Raw genomic sequence first — 14,995 nt, 5'->3', positions numbered from 1 at the left:
CAGTAGCTGTCGTTGGCGTTGCTAGATTCAGTGGAGAATGCAGACTATGACTGTCATCGCCCATGTCCTCGGTCTCTTGAAATATGGGCACTTGGCTTTCAGCTGATGTCAAGAATTCAGGATCTTGAGCACCAGGCAGTGGAATGTCATCTAAAGAAATGTGTCGACTGCCTTTTTGAAGTTTAAAAGTTTCATCACAAATTTCCATAAATGCTCCAAATCCCTTGGGATTGGTGAGTTTTTTAAACTTAAGCAAAGTCCGCAGAAGTCTGAAAACTCCCAAACATATAGTTAATCAAGCCTTAAAGAGAAAGGAAAAGCAAAGTCCGTAGGTTCACAGGTTTCCACAGAGAATTCCCAGGAAGGCACATTATTATCTAATGGTGTCAAGTTGGGAAAAGGGAAAGTACAATGGGATCTGGGGGTCCTTTTTTATCAGTCACTGAAAGTAAGCATGCAGCTTCAGCAGGCAGTGGAGAAAGCGAATAGCATGTCGGCCTTTATTACAAGAGGAGTTGAGTATAGGAGCAAAGAGATCTCGTTGCGATCGAGCATTGCCACTTTTCATTTCACTGCACATCTTGTATGTGTATGTGACGAATAAACTTGACTTGACTTGACTTCTGCAGTTGTGAGACCACACATGGAGTATTGTGTGCCGTTTTGGTCTCCAACTTTGAGGAAGGACATTCTTGCTATTGAGGGAGCACAGCGTAGGTTCACAGGTTTAATTCCCAGGATGGCTGGACTGTCACATGTTCATAGAATGGAGAGGCTGAGCTTGTACACTCTGGAATTTAGAAGGATGAGAGGGAATTTTATTGTAACATTTAAGATTTTTAAGGTTTTAAACGGCAGTGGCAGGAAACATGTTCCCGATGTTGGGGGAGTCTGTGGAATTCTCTGCCTTGGAGGGTGGTGGAGGCCGGTTCTCTGGATGCTTTCAAGAGAGAGTTAGATAGAGCTTTTAATGATAGCGGAGTCAAGAGATATGGGGAGAAGGCAGGAATGGGATGCTGATTGTGGATGATCAGCCATGATCACATTGAATGGTGGTGCTGGCTCGAAGGGACGAATGGCCTACTCCTGCACCTATTGTCTATTGTAAAGATCTATCTATTGTAAGTGTATCCAACGAGGATGATCTTTGACCTTAACTGCAGTGCGGGTAGTTAGGAGCACCTGGAACGGTCTTTTCCACCGTGGTCCAAACTTCTTCCGATCCCAATTTCGGACGAGGACGTAGTCACCTGGCCACACCATTCGTTCTTCACGGGTGTCAGTCATCGCCCTTTGTCCTTCATGAATCTGGGAATGCAATACTGATAATGCATTTGTTAATTGTTGCACATAAGTTATCAGTTCATCACTGAGAGCATGCAGGTCGAAGCTAACCTCTACACTATGGTCTGCTCCCCAAGGAGTCCGCAATGGCTGCCTGTACACAACTTCCGCAGGTGTCAGCCCGGTGGCACTATGTGGGGTCACCCTCACCTCAATGGGAGCCTTCTATTCACTGGGATCTGTGGGCCTACGGGGATCGTAAGGGGGGAAGTCTGTGCGGCTGTCTTTGCTGTGGTGTCGGCAAAGGCATTACCCAAGGAAACCAGATCGTAGTCGCCAATATTGGTACTGCATTTAATTATTGCCAGGTGGGCAGGAAGGCCAAGGGCCTGCAGCAAGTTGTAACATTCTTCATGGGGTTGCCGGAGGAGGTGAGGAAACCGCGATGCTGCCACAGAATGCGGCGACCCGTTCTGCAGAAAGTGTGAACTGGCGTGGCGCCTTGACGGAGGCCAAGGGGGAGAGTAGTTTGGTGTAAAGTGCGATGTTGGGGATCCATTGGCGTATCCCCAGCAGTGGAGCGCCTTTAACAGTACCTTCATGTCCGCATGGTTCTCTCTGGGGCCTATGCTGGTCAGGAGGAGATCGTCAACATATTGTAGCAATGTTACAAAATTTTGAGATTTTAAAAATCAAGTCTGAAATTTATCCCATCAGATAAAGCATAACAACAAGTTTAATTTGACACCAAATTCACTTTCATATCTCAAGTATTAAAAAAGTTATGGCCATTTTCATACTCGGAAATTAGCATCTTGTTCCCTATTGATTTTCAATGGACATTACAAAAAAGCTGTGATCTTGGATAGTCAAAAGCCCGTAACTTTCTTAAGAATTAAGAGAACTGAATGAAATTTTCACTTATCATAGATTGAAGCATTCTGAAAAAATATAAAACAATCTTACTTGGATGACATGAAATTAAAGCATATAATTAGCTAATTACCTAATTGTAGCTAATTACAAAATTGACCGATGTGACATAAATGGTAATAAACAACCAGACTGCCTTGAAAATTCAAAAATGTGATATTCTCAAGATCAGAACTTTAATATTATTGTATAATATGCTGTAAGTCAGTTATGGATAGGTAAATAAATTACAATTTCTAGCAAAAGACCAAGTCTTTATGGAGAAGATCATCTGATAGCTGGTACATTGGCATATCATAATCAGTAGCATCATCATACTCCTCAGACTGCAACTAATAAGCAACTCTGTACACGTTGTTTTTCCTCAATTTTTCAATTTTGGCATTGTAAACTACAAGGTTTTGATCTTCAAACCACGCATGGCATGCCTTTCTGCCAACTACTTTCCCACTAATAATGTCGTGTAGATCATCACATTTGGAATAGTCCAAATTCGGATAATCTCTGCGAATGTTGTCTAAATCAGTCTCTTTCAATTCTTTCCCTAGTTTTTTCCTCTCTTTCGTGTCTCGAGCATGCTCCTTGCCTTTCTGTCGCTTGATGATTTCTGCTCTCAATTCCTTCTGTTTTTTCTTCCGTCTGTTCCTCTGCACTCTCCCCCATGTCACTGCCTTACAGAGCACCTCCTCCCTACGATGCTCCTCGAGATTATCAAGGAAGTTGACTGTTCTATTCTTGCAAGCCCGCATCCTACATGAGAAATAACACATGGTGGCATTGGGAGATTTCTGTTTCAATGAACTAAACATCCCCATTATCTGCTCCGCATCAAAATGCTGCGGATCCAAGATGGCGGCGCGCACGGTCGCAGCGGCTCACGGCTCTCGGACTCGGTGCTCTTTTTTGTTGTTTGTGTATGTTGTGTTGTCGTGTACGTCTTTGCTGTCGGTTCTGCGAACACCCGCTACACCCGCTACACCCGACAGAACCTCGTGGATATCGGTGATATCGGTGACCAGCGCCAGACTGCGGTTTCGGGTGTCTTCCATCGCAAGTATAACATCCCGGGCGACATAGCAAGACCATCGGGGTCCCCGTGGATTGTTGTCGGGTCTAGGAGGCGGCGCAGATGGAGGAGGGAGAGGGAGCAGAAGCGAGGCCGCAGGTCCGGTGCTTTGCTAAGGCTAAGGAATCGACCACACAAGCCACCTCTACCGAGCCTGTATCTCTCCAACGCCAGATCCCTGGTTCACAAAATGGATGACCTGGAAGTACAACTCGCTGGGAATCGATATGCCCGCGACTGCTGTGTTATGATCATCACCAAAACCTGGCTTCACCCGGGGATACCTGATGCTAGCATGCAGCTAGCAGGACGCTTTCTGCTCCACGGGGACAGGACTATGGACTCCGGTAAGAGCAGGGGAGGGGGTCTCTGTATATACGTGCATGAGAATTGGTGCAACAATGGGACAATCATAGACAATCATTGTTCCCCTGACCTCGAGTACATGTCTGTAAGATGCCGGCCTTTTTTTCTACCGAGAGAACTAACAGTCGTGATTGTCACGGCTGTGTATATTCCACCTGACGCCAATGTAAACAAGGCGCTCTCTCTCCTGCTGAACACCATTAACGAACAGCAGCGGGACCACCCCGAAGGTGTTCACATAATCGCAGGGGACTTTAATAAGGCCAACTTGAAGACTGTACTGCCGAAATTCTACCAACATGTCAAGTGTTCTACTAGAGGGGTGAATACGCTGGATCATGTCTACACCAATATCAAGCACGCGTATAGAGCCATCCCCCTCCCCCAACTCGGCCAGTCAGATCCTCTCTCCCTCCTGCTCTCTCCAGCCTACACCCCCCTCAGACGCAGTGCCAGGCCCACCATAAGATCTGTTACAACCTGGCCTGAAAATGCACTCTCCAATCTACAGGACTGCTTTACACAGACAAACTGGGACATATTCGAACACCAGGATCTGGAAACTCTCACAGAATCGGTGCTGGACTTTATCAAGTTCTGCATCGGAAATGTGACTGTAGACAAAAACATACGGGTTTTCCCAAACCAGAAACCCTGGATGTCCAGCCAGGTCCGCACACTCCTCAGAGCCCGCGATGCTGCCTTCAGGTCAGGTGACAGAGCTCTGTACAGGGCTGCTCGAGCCGATCTGAAAAGTGGTATTAAAAATGCCAAGGCGGACCATAAGAGGAGCATAGAGTCCCACTTGTCCAGCAATAATACACGGGAGGTACGGCGGGGCATACAAGACATTACCAACTACAGAGGCTGTGCCACAAGTCAGAAGACCCGAGTGCGCCGCTGGCAGAAAAGCTAAATGGCTTCTTCTCCCACTTTGAAACACCACAACAGCAGCACTCACCTGCTACAGCCCTGTTTCCACCCTCACCTAGCTCCTGTACTGCTCCACTCACTGTCAGGGAGCACGATGTCAGACGGGTGCTCCTGGCAGTGAACCCCAAGAAGGCTACCGGCCCAGATGGAGTACCTGGTAAGGTGCTCAAAGCGTGCGCCCACCAGCTCACTGCCATCTTCACCAGAATGTTCAATCTCTCCCTGGACCAGGCAGTTATTCCGTCCTGCCTAAAATCAGCTACAATCGTCCCTGTGCCGAAGAAGTCTCCCGAAGACTTCACTGCCCAACACCACGGACTTCCATCTGTATATATGTATATATGTATGTAGCGCCGCAGAAATTGTGCACCTATTCCCGCCCCCCCCCCCCCCCCCCCCCCTTCTGTTTTTTGTTTTTTCTGTTTCTTGTTTTTTGTGCTAAATTGTATGTATGCACTGAGTACGAGCAGCTTTCATTTTCACTGTACATGTATAGTGACAATAAATGGCATATCTCATATCTCATGTTGTGTGATCTTGCTGATGCAGTCTCCTCCTTCAGTTTCTCAGTAACATCAAGTTCAAAGTATTTACTATACTGCCTCTCCAACACAGTGATGACAGCTTGAAGACAGCTCCTCATCTTTGAACTGAACTGTGGATGTACTGGTAGCTCCCGAAGTTTTGTCAATGTGGCGTCAAGATGTACCTCCTCACCGAAGAAATCTTCCCTTGCCAATATCAATTCCTCTGGATCATCTGTGGCTTCCTTTAGAGCAGCAATCACCCCTTTAACCACTTTGATGCCATCAACATGGTTGATCTGATTCTGGCTTGAAGTGTAGAAGCGCTTCATCCAAGGCCCAGTCAGATATTTGCCAAGTAAGCCCAATATCTGAAGTTCTACTTTTGCTTCAGCCTGGGTGAAGTCATGGAGGATGGCGCTTTTCAACCCCCCACAGGATATTCCGCTATTCAGCAGGGCAACAAAGTCATCATAATGTTCTATTAGCTTGCCACTAATGTGAAACAGTATGTGCAATCTGTTGCCACGATACCGTGGGAGGACACCTCGGGGGATGTTCCTGTCATCTAAAAATGCGACAAATCCTTTTGGGTCCCCTTTTCCGTTTTTATAACGAAGCTTGCTCATCTGCAGAATGGCATTTACTGCTAGACAGTCTTTCCCAAACAAGAATTGTCCTCCAGATTGTTTCTGCATTTTTAGGGCTGAGCGAACTGATGTAGCAATGGAGTCAAGAGGATGCAAGTGGCAGTAGAGCTCGTTCAAATATTTACCCCACTCACTACTCACAATTCTAATAGCAGCATGATTTGCTGCACACCGGTCACTCATTGTGTTTGAAATGTTGGCGATCATATTTTGTCTGGTTTCTTGATAATTTGCTTGCAGATTGAAATAAGTGTAGGTTTTACATAAATTGTCAATTGTTTCACAAATATGTTGTGCATAGTCCTCAGCAGTCCCACCAGCTAATTCCTCGACTGCTGCAGAGAGACATTTGTTTGTGGTGGTGAAATGAATGCTGTTAATGTGGATCTCTTCCTGGGTGGTTGCGTCAAAACCCACAGTCAAACCCTTTGTTGCAAGGAGCATCTCTGCTCTTTAAAACTCAGCAATAACCACGAATTCTCAGGCCATAACTTCAACTGCACTGCGTTGTGGAACATGATCCAGATGAAGTCCACTCCGCTTGTAGAACTGGTTTATCAGGATTGGAATGTTTGCTGTGGGAGTTTTGTTTACAATACAGTCAAACACATGCATCCTTATTGTTGAGGAGTAAGTTTTCTGGCCCACCTTTGCCTTGACAATACTGGCAGCCTGCAGAGTTTTGATTGTTTCTTTGAGGACAAGAATGTCAAATTCGAGGCGTCTCACATCCTCTTTCCTGTCCTTTAAATTTTCTTGACATTTTCTGAACTGTTGAATTGAAAAAACTTTTCTCTTTTTCATACTGCCACGAAACATCAGCAATTGTCTGTGTGCTTTTTTAAGTTTCAAAAACTCTGCCTTGGTGTTAGAGAGCTCTCGTGCCAAAGTGTTATCATGTAATTTGGTTTTGAGTTCCTGAATCTTTCTGTCCTTTAAATCTATTTGCTTTTCCTTTCTCTTTAAGGCTTGATTAACTATACGTTTGGGAGTTTTCAACCGTGCCCTAAGTTCACTGATCTTTGTGTGATACTTTGTTGAAAGAGCAGCCCTGGATTCGGACACAAACTGTAGTCTTTTCTTCAATTTCTGTTTCCTTGGTGAAAGACTTAGAAATTCTCTGCTACATCTTGTAGAAACACCAGATGTCGATGGCATTGGTTCAGGTGAGGCAGTAGCTGTCGTTGGCGTTGCTAGATTCAGTGGAGAATGCAGACTATGACTGTCATCGCCCATGTCCTCGGTCTCTTGAAATATGGGCACTTGGCTTTCAGCTGATGTCAAGAATTCAGGATCTTGAGCACCAGGCAGTGGAATGTCATCTAAATAAATGTGTCGACTGCCTTTTTGAAGTTTAAAAGTTTCATCACAAATTTCCATAAATGCTCTAAATTCCTTGGGATTGGTGAGTTTTTTTAAACTTAAGCAAAGTCCGTTTAACGAGAGCATGCACTCTTAACTTAACAGCAGCACATGAATAGCCTTCTGCATCCGACAAAGAGAAATGTGAACTCAGCACTTTCTCTGTTTCAGGCAGACTTTTTCCAAATGAGGTAAACAAGTACAAGATGTGTCCATTTTTAAGATCCCTCATAGACTTGGGCATGACAGAGAAATTCACTTCAAGTTGAACTCTAGCTATGCCTGGCTGGGCTTTTGGATTGACAATTTTACATTTCTTCTTTGGAGACATCTGTTTACAATGTAAATAAAACAAAAACACTGAACAGCATTAACAGAAACAAGTTATTATTTGCAGTTTTAGAAAAAAAGGTAGAGATTATAAAGTTAAACGCTAAAACAAATAGTAAATACTAAAAACGAAAATCATGTTTAATCAAAATTCAATTAGTAGATATAAACATCTATCCATTTCTTAAGGAAAGATTAACATTTTTAAATAGCCTAAGTGTCCAAAGATTATTCACAAATAATTCACAATATAACATGATTTTTATATCTAATTTACATTAATTTATAGGCCAAATGGAAGGAATTTAGTGTTCAATTGCTGTAAATAAATGCCCATTTAAATCGGTTTTCTAGTGGGGTCCTGTGAACGCGCTGGTTTAGAACGTTCACATCGCGCTGGATTTGTGCCCTCAAATGCCGAGAAAAATACTGCGGGATATAAAAAGCCCAAAATGAACTACTCGCTATAGAAAATTTTATATACAGGGATATATACATGCCCCATTTAATGTAAAAATAAGGTACATACCTTTAATTGTTTGCTTTATAAAACCCTGGGGCTGCGAGAGGTTGCGGAGTGAAAGAGAGCTTTTAAAACTATTATTCGAGGCCTATAAAACTAATAATACCTTTTGCGACCGGGTCTTGCAGTGATTTTTCGTTAATGATTTACTAAGCTGAACATCTGCGATTGGAACAGCCTAGTAAAAATCGCGTTTTAAACCCGCCCCCTCCAAACAGCGCCAAAATCGCGGACATGGCTTTGGGCAGATTCCCAATGACGATTCAGGTAGGTTTTGTAACATACCTACATATTGTATCACCGCGGAGCCATGGGGCAATCGGAGAGTTGTCAGCTGGCCATTCAGAATCTGGGAAAAGATTGTTGGCGAATGGATGTACACCTGGAGTAGTCGTGTCCAAGTGTATTGTCGCCCCTCGTAGGTGAAGGCGAAAAGGTATTGGCAATCCAGGTGCAGGGGCACGTTGAAAGAGGCGTGTTGTAAGTCAACTATAGTGAAGACGGTGGCTTCTGCTGGTACCTGACTCAAGATGGTGACGGGATTTGGTCCAATGGTGTGCATAGGGATGACAATGTCGTTGATGGCCCGTAGGTCTTGTACCAGCCGACATTCTGTGTGTCCTGGCTTGGGAACAGAGAATTTGGGGGTGTTACATGACGATTGGCGAGGGACCAAGATTCCCTGGTGTGATTGAGAGGTAACAAGTTGCTGTATGCTCCCTCTGGCTTCTGGCTTCAGCAGGCACTGTGAAATAGATGGCAACCGCACATTGGGTTTGAGGGTTACTTGGACGGAGTCGCAATTGGTGCGCCCGACTTCGTAGGGCGAGGCGGACCAAACCTGTTCCAGTATTTGTGAGTCCGCTTGAGATCTGTAATGTTGGATGCACCCCTCCACTCGTTGGGAGCTGCACCAATACTCAATGGTTTCCTGTGGGAAATTCTGAGGACCTTTCTTGCTTTTATCCGCTTGAATAACCAACTGGTAGGCCAGAAATCCTAATTCTTTGGCAGGGTGCTGCAGATTCATAGAGGTGGAGACATGTGGGCACATTAATCCCTGCTGCAGGATCTCAGCAATAAGGGCTGTCCCTGGGGCACCTTGTATTGTTGCGGTGAGGGCGACAGTAGCAGGTGTCCGAAACAGCGGCATAAAAAAGTCTTCAGCAGCAGCTGCGCCGTCGCATCCAGTACAGAGTGACATGGGGATCATGGACATGGGGGTATAAGGTGGATAGAGGCAGATCAATCGCCCACCATTGTAGTTTGGAGTTTAAGTGCAGCAATCATTTGGCTCGAGGTTGTCTCTTGGAAGTGTATGCCTCGGTCGGAGCATGTGATATCCACCTCTAGTCCCATATAGGAGATCTCGGCCAGCTTAGTTGCATCCAAGGTTGGGGGTTATGGAAAAGGGGAGGTGGCTGGCATTGCCGTACGTCACCGATAAAAACATGGTGGACGGGTATTCTTTGGACCGCCCTTCCAGCCCAGATAATTGTACCATTTGCCTGGAGGGAGGAAACCCGCAGGATTCCACCAGCTCCTGATCCAGAGTCGAAAAAGTTGCACTGGTATCAATCAAAAATGGAACCTGGATTCCCTGAACCCTCATGGGGATGACTGGTTGCTCCCCTAGTTCAGCAAAAAACAATTCTGGGAGGCACTGCATCAGTATGGCGTTAAATTGGGCTGAGATTTGTCCTTCATTATGGGTTTGGTCTCCGGCATAGGTGGTGGGGTTCACCTAAGCAGTGGTGAATCTTTCCCAGAAGTCATGGGCAGGTTCCTTGGAGTTGGCATGGCACTCGATAACCTTACTCATGTCAATCGGGCACCTCAGACACTGGGTCAATGCATCCAGGATGCATTAGACTTTGGTTTGGGGAGTATTATGCAGTTGGGTCAATGCCTGAAAATCTACGACCATAGTGCCTGCCCCTCCCATGGCCCTCTTTCATTTATCTTCCTCCTCTGGGCTTAACATAGTATGGACCAGGGAGTACAGGTCCCTGGCAGTCGCCTCATACATTGTCAGAGTCGACTGAATGTAGTTACCAAATTTTACAGGGTCCTTTTCTCTGTCGGGAGCATTTTGTGCAATTAAGAACATCTCCTGAAGCTTCCATGAATTGTAAATGTTCATTATTGCCTGTTAGCCAACTTGATTCACTTGGGGATTTAGCATAGCTCTCATGCGGTATTTCCGGACACCCTTAGGCTGGAGTTGCTGATTGGTTTTAGTCCTTTCAGCCACTGACTTAGCTACTTCCCCTCCAAACACCTGTTCCTTCTCTTTCTTCTTTCTTCTTCTTCCGGGTATTCCTTGTCTTGGGACGGTGGCACGGATGGGGTAGATCCAGCCATGCCTCCTGCTGCTTGGCTACCCTGGGCTTGGGATGTGGGGACATAAAGGGGTGGATGAACGCTCCATTCTAGATAGCATTCCTCCTCTTCTTCGTCTATGAAACATAGAAACATAGAAATTAGGTGCAGGAGTAGGCCATTCAGCCCTTCGAGCCTGCACCATCCAACTCAGTATCCCGTACCTGCCTTCTCTCCATACCCCCTGATCCCCTTAGCCACAAGTGCCACATCTAACTCCCTCTTAAATATAGCCAATGAACTGGCCTCAACTACCCTCTGTGGCAGAGAGTTCCAGAGATTCACCACTCTCTGTGTGAAAAAAGTTCTTCTCATCTCGGTTTTAAAGGATTTCCTCTTTATCCTTAAGCTGTGACCCCTTGTCCTGGACTTCCCTAACATCGGGAACAATCTTCCTGCATCTAGCCTGTCCAACCCCTTAAGAATTTTGTACGTTTCTATAAGATCCCCTCTCAATCTCCTAAATTATAGAGGGTCTCTATGCCAGTTAAGGAGTTCCTGGGGTTTTCTCGTTTTGGTGCCTGTTTTGTTTTCAAACGTCGCTTATTTTGCGACTCAGTCAAGACTTTTTTTTTTTTCGGCCTTTTCCTGTTGTTTATTATGCCAATCTGCTTGGATTGAGGCAGCTGGGAGCCTGGACAAGGTGGGAACAGGCCATGGACTGAAAAGTCACATGGACTGAGCTCTGGCAGGCTGAACCACAGCGCATCAAGTTCCTGGTCCAGGAAGTTATGATGTCCTGCCCAGCCCATCGAACCTCTTCATCTGGGGCAAAGTGGAATCTCCAGATTGCCCGCAATGCTCAGGCAAGGGGACATTGGAACACATCCTGAGCTGCTGCCCAAAGGCTCTTGGGCAGGGCCGGTACACCTGGCATCACGACCAGGTTCATAAACCCATTGCAGAAGCCATCAGCATGGGAATCAGCAGCTGCAGATGAGCACGCCCCACCAACCAGCTGATCACCTTCGTGAAGGCCGGAGTGCAGCTGCCAAGAACCACAGCAGCCAGGAATCCGTCAGGAATCCTGGTGACTGCGCAGGACTGGCAGCTTTCCGTAGACCTGGGAAATGGTTGAAGTTCCCACAGCACATTGCCACGACCACCCTGTGGCCAGATATTTTCCTGGTCTCAGAGGCAACCAAAAACATCACCGTTGTAACTGACAATGCCGTGGGAGGACCATCTGGAGGAGGCCCACGAGAGGAAGATGGCCAAGTATGAAGAGAAGGTCATAGACTGCCGCAAGCAGGGCTGGAAGGCAAGGTGTATGCCCATCGAGGTTGGCTGCAGAGGTTCTGCAGGGCAATCGTTCTACAAAGCCTTGAGTGCACTGGGCATCGATGGAGTGGCGAGGAGAAGGGCCATCAAGAACACAACAGAGGCAGCGGAGAAGGCCTTGAGATGGTTCTGGATCAGGAGAGAAGGTTCATGGGGAAGAGCGAATGCCACCTGAACACAAGTCGTGGTCTGATCAACCACGGCTGGGTCGCCTGGGTGAGGGTGTCTGATGTTGAAAGACCCAAAAAACCCAATGACCCCAGGTTACATCACTGATGATGTGTTCAGGAGCATCTATAGATGTATTTGTATCAATGCTTGCAACATATCCCAATTCTTAAATATACCATCCTTTGTACATACTGTAATCCCTCTACGACCTGCATTATCCCTCTAAAATTCTACTCCTGGATACATCCCACTTTTTCTGTGCCTTCTCTTATCCTCTTTTTCAATTTCTTACTTGCCGCTCTTTCCCATATCAATTGTTCTGCTTGTTTAATAGTCTCAACATTCCATGTTCTCCCTACTGACCAAGGTTCATCTCCCAAACGTTTGTTTAACGCTTCCGACAATTGTCGATAATCTTTTATGCTTTTCTGGGTTAACATAACACATGTGTTGCACTGGGGCCCTTCCGTCACTTTTGTCCAAAGCAGTGGCGGACCTACATTTTTGGGGCCCTGAAGCTTGAACTGTTATGGGGACGTCTTCGCAACCAGCAACGAGGTCTGGGTAACCACTGTTATCTTCTTCAATGGGGTTGTTCCATGACAGATCACCATAAATTGTAATTTTTGTCATAAATGTTAATAAGGTTTTAAATTATTTATAATTATTTTATATTAAATAGTTAGAATGAAACATCCTTAATTTGAACACTTTTTGTTTACTGCTAGCCTACATCATACTTTAATAACCTTTTAATTTTAATTTTAACTATTTTATTTTGTATTGAATTACACTATATTATTAATATTAATTTTGTTTTAAACCACTTCTCATACAGTAGACCCAAAATATTTAAGCCATGTGGACTAAGCATGATATTCACCTCCAGAAAAATAGTAGGAAGTATTGACCAGGGGTCCAGGAGGCTGTCAAGGCCCCCGGCGGCGTTCAGGGTGCAAAGCATTTTCAATAAATTGAAAGTGATTCTCAAGCTTTCTGCTGGTAGTTTACATAACAGAAGCTTAGAATTTTCCTAACACATAAGCAGTAAAATAACCACCAAATTATATATAATTCAAGAAATAGACAATAGGCGCAGGAGTATGCCATTTGGCCCTTGGAGACAGCACTGTCATTCGCTGTGATCATGGCTGATCATCCACAATCAGCACCCCATTCCTGCCTTCTCCCCATATCCCTTGACTCTACTATCTTTAAGAGCTCAATCTATCTCTCACTTGAAAGCCTCCAGAGAATTGGCCTACACTGCCTTCTGAGGCAGCGAATTCCACAGATTCACAACTGAATTTGTGTGAAAAAGTATTTCCTCCTCTCCGTTCTAAATGGCCTACCCTTTATTCTTAAACTGCGGCCCCTGGTTCTGGACTCTCCCAGCATTGGAACCATGTTTCCTGCCTCTAGATTGTCTATAATAAATTGCCTCATTCTGCTAAAAAAATCTTTACAAAATATGTTACCTGAAATGTCTCTTTGCCTAGCACTGATGAGAAAAAACTTCTTCACCCAGTTATGGAATTCTCTGCCACAGAAAGCAGTGGTCTCGTCTCCTTCAGTAGCACCTCGGTCACCCTTCCTGAGCTCAGACTCCCACTTCTCCTTACCTCACCTACACCTCGACTAATCCCATCGCCTCACTTAACCCCTCGCCTCGACAATACCTCTCTACCAAACTTCTCCTCACACCTAAACCTCACCTCGCCTCGACTAAACCGTACCTCACTAAACCTCGCCCTCAAATAAACCTCACCTCACACCTTAATCCCACCTTAATTTAACAAAACCTCCCACCTCACGATTAAACTCCACCTGACACCTAATCCGCACCTTGACTAATCGCCGCCTCTCTCCCGCTCCTGCTATTTATAGCCCCCCACCCCCGGCCATTGGCGGCGCCTCACGTGAGCGGAACGACTTCAACAAGGGGGGGCGGGGCTGAGTGGCGCAGGCACATTACCCGAGAGTACACAAAAAAGCTGGAGAAACTCAGCGGGTGCAGCAGCATCTATGGAGCTAAGGAAATAGGCAACGTATCGGGCCGAAACCCTTCATCAGACTGATCGGGGGGTGGAAGGGGGGGGCGGGGACAAGAAAGGAAAAAGGAGGAGGAGCCCGAAGGCTGGGGGATGGGAGGAGACAGCAGGGGGACTGAGGAAGGGGAGGAGATAGCAAGGACTAACAAAATTGAGAGAATTTGATGTTCATGCCCCCAGGATGCAGATTCCCCATGCGGAATATGAGGTGCTGTTCCTCCAATTTCCAGTGCTGCTCGCTGTGGCAATGGAATAGACCCAGGACAGAGAGGTCGGAAATGGAGGGGGAGTTGAAGTGCTGAGCCACCGGGAGGTCAGCTTGGTTATTGCGGACCGAGCGGAGGTGTTCGGCGAAACGATCGCCCAACCTCCGCTTGGTCTCACCGATATAGATCTGCTGACATCTAGAGCAGCGGATGCAATAGATGAGGTTGGAGGAGATGCAGGTAAACCTCTGTCGCACCTGGAACGACTGCTTGGTTCCTTGAACGGAGTCGAGGGGGGAGGTAAAGGGACAAGTGTTGCATCTCTTGCGGTTGCAAGGGAAAGTGCCCGGGGAGGGGGTGGTATGAGAGGGAAGGGAAGAATTGAAAAGGGAGTTATGGAGGGAGCGGTCTTTGCGGAAGGCAGATATGGGGGGAGATGGGATGATGTGGCGAATGGTGGGGTCACGTTGGAGGTGGCGAAACTGACGGAGGATTACTTTTTTTATGTGACGGCTGGTGGGGTGAAAGGTGAGGACTAGGGGGACTCTGCCCTTGTTGCGAGTGGGGGGATGGGGAGAGAGAGCAGTGTTGCGGGGTATGGAAGAGACCCTGGTGCGAGCCTCATCTATGGTGGAGAAGGGGAACCCCCGTTCCCTGAATAATGAGGACATTTCAGATGTCCTGGTGTGGAACGCCTCATCCGTGGAGCAGATGTTACATTACCCGAGAGAGCTGGTGGGAGGGGAGGGGTGCACTCGCTCTGACGTTGACGTCGAGCCGAACCCCGACCCCCCACCAGCGGCGCCCGCAGCCCCTCCTCGCAGGAGAGAGGCGGCGATTAGTCGTGGCAGGTATTATGTGTGAGGTGGGAGGTTTAGTCGAGGCGAGGTTTAGTGAGTTGAGGTTTAAGTGTAGGTGAAGTTTAATCGAGGC

This window comes from Leucoraja erinacea, chromosome 27, assembly GCF_028641065.1.
Source record: "Leucoraja erinacea ecotype New England chromosome 27, Leri_hhj_1, whole genome shotgun sequence".
NCBI lineage: Eukaryota > Metazoa > Chordata > Chondrichthyes > Rajiformes > Rajidae > Leucoraja > Leucoraja erinaceus.
Note: the sequence above shows the minus strand (reverse complement) of the source record.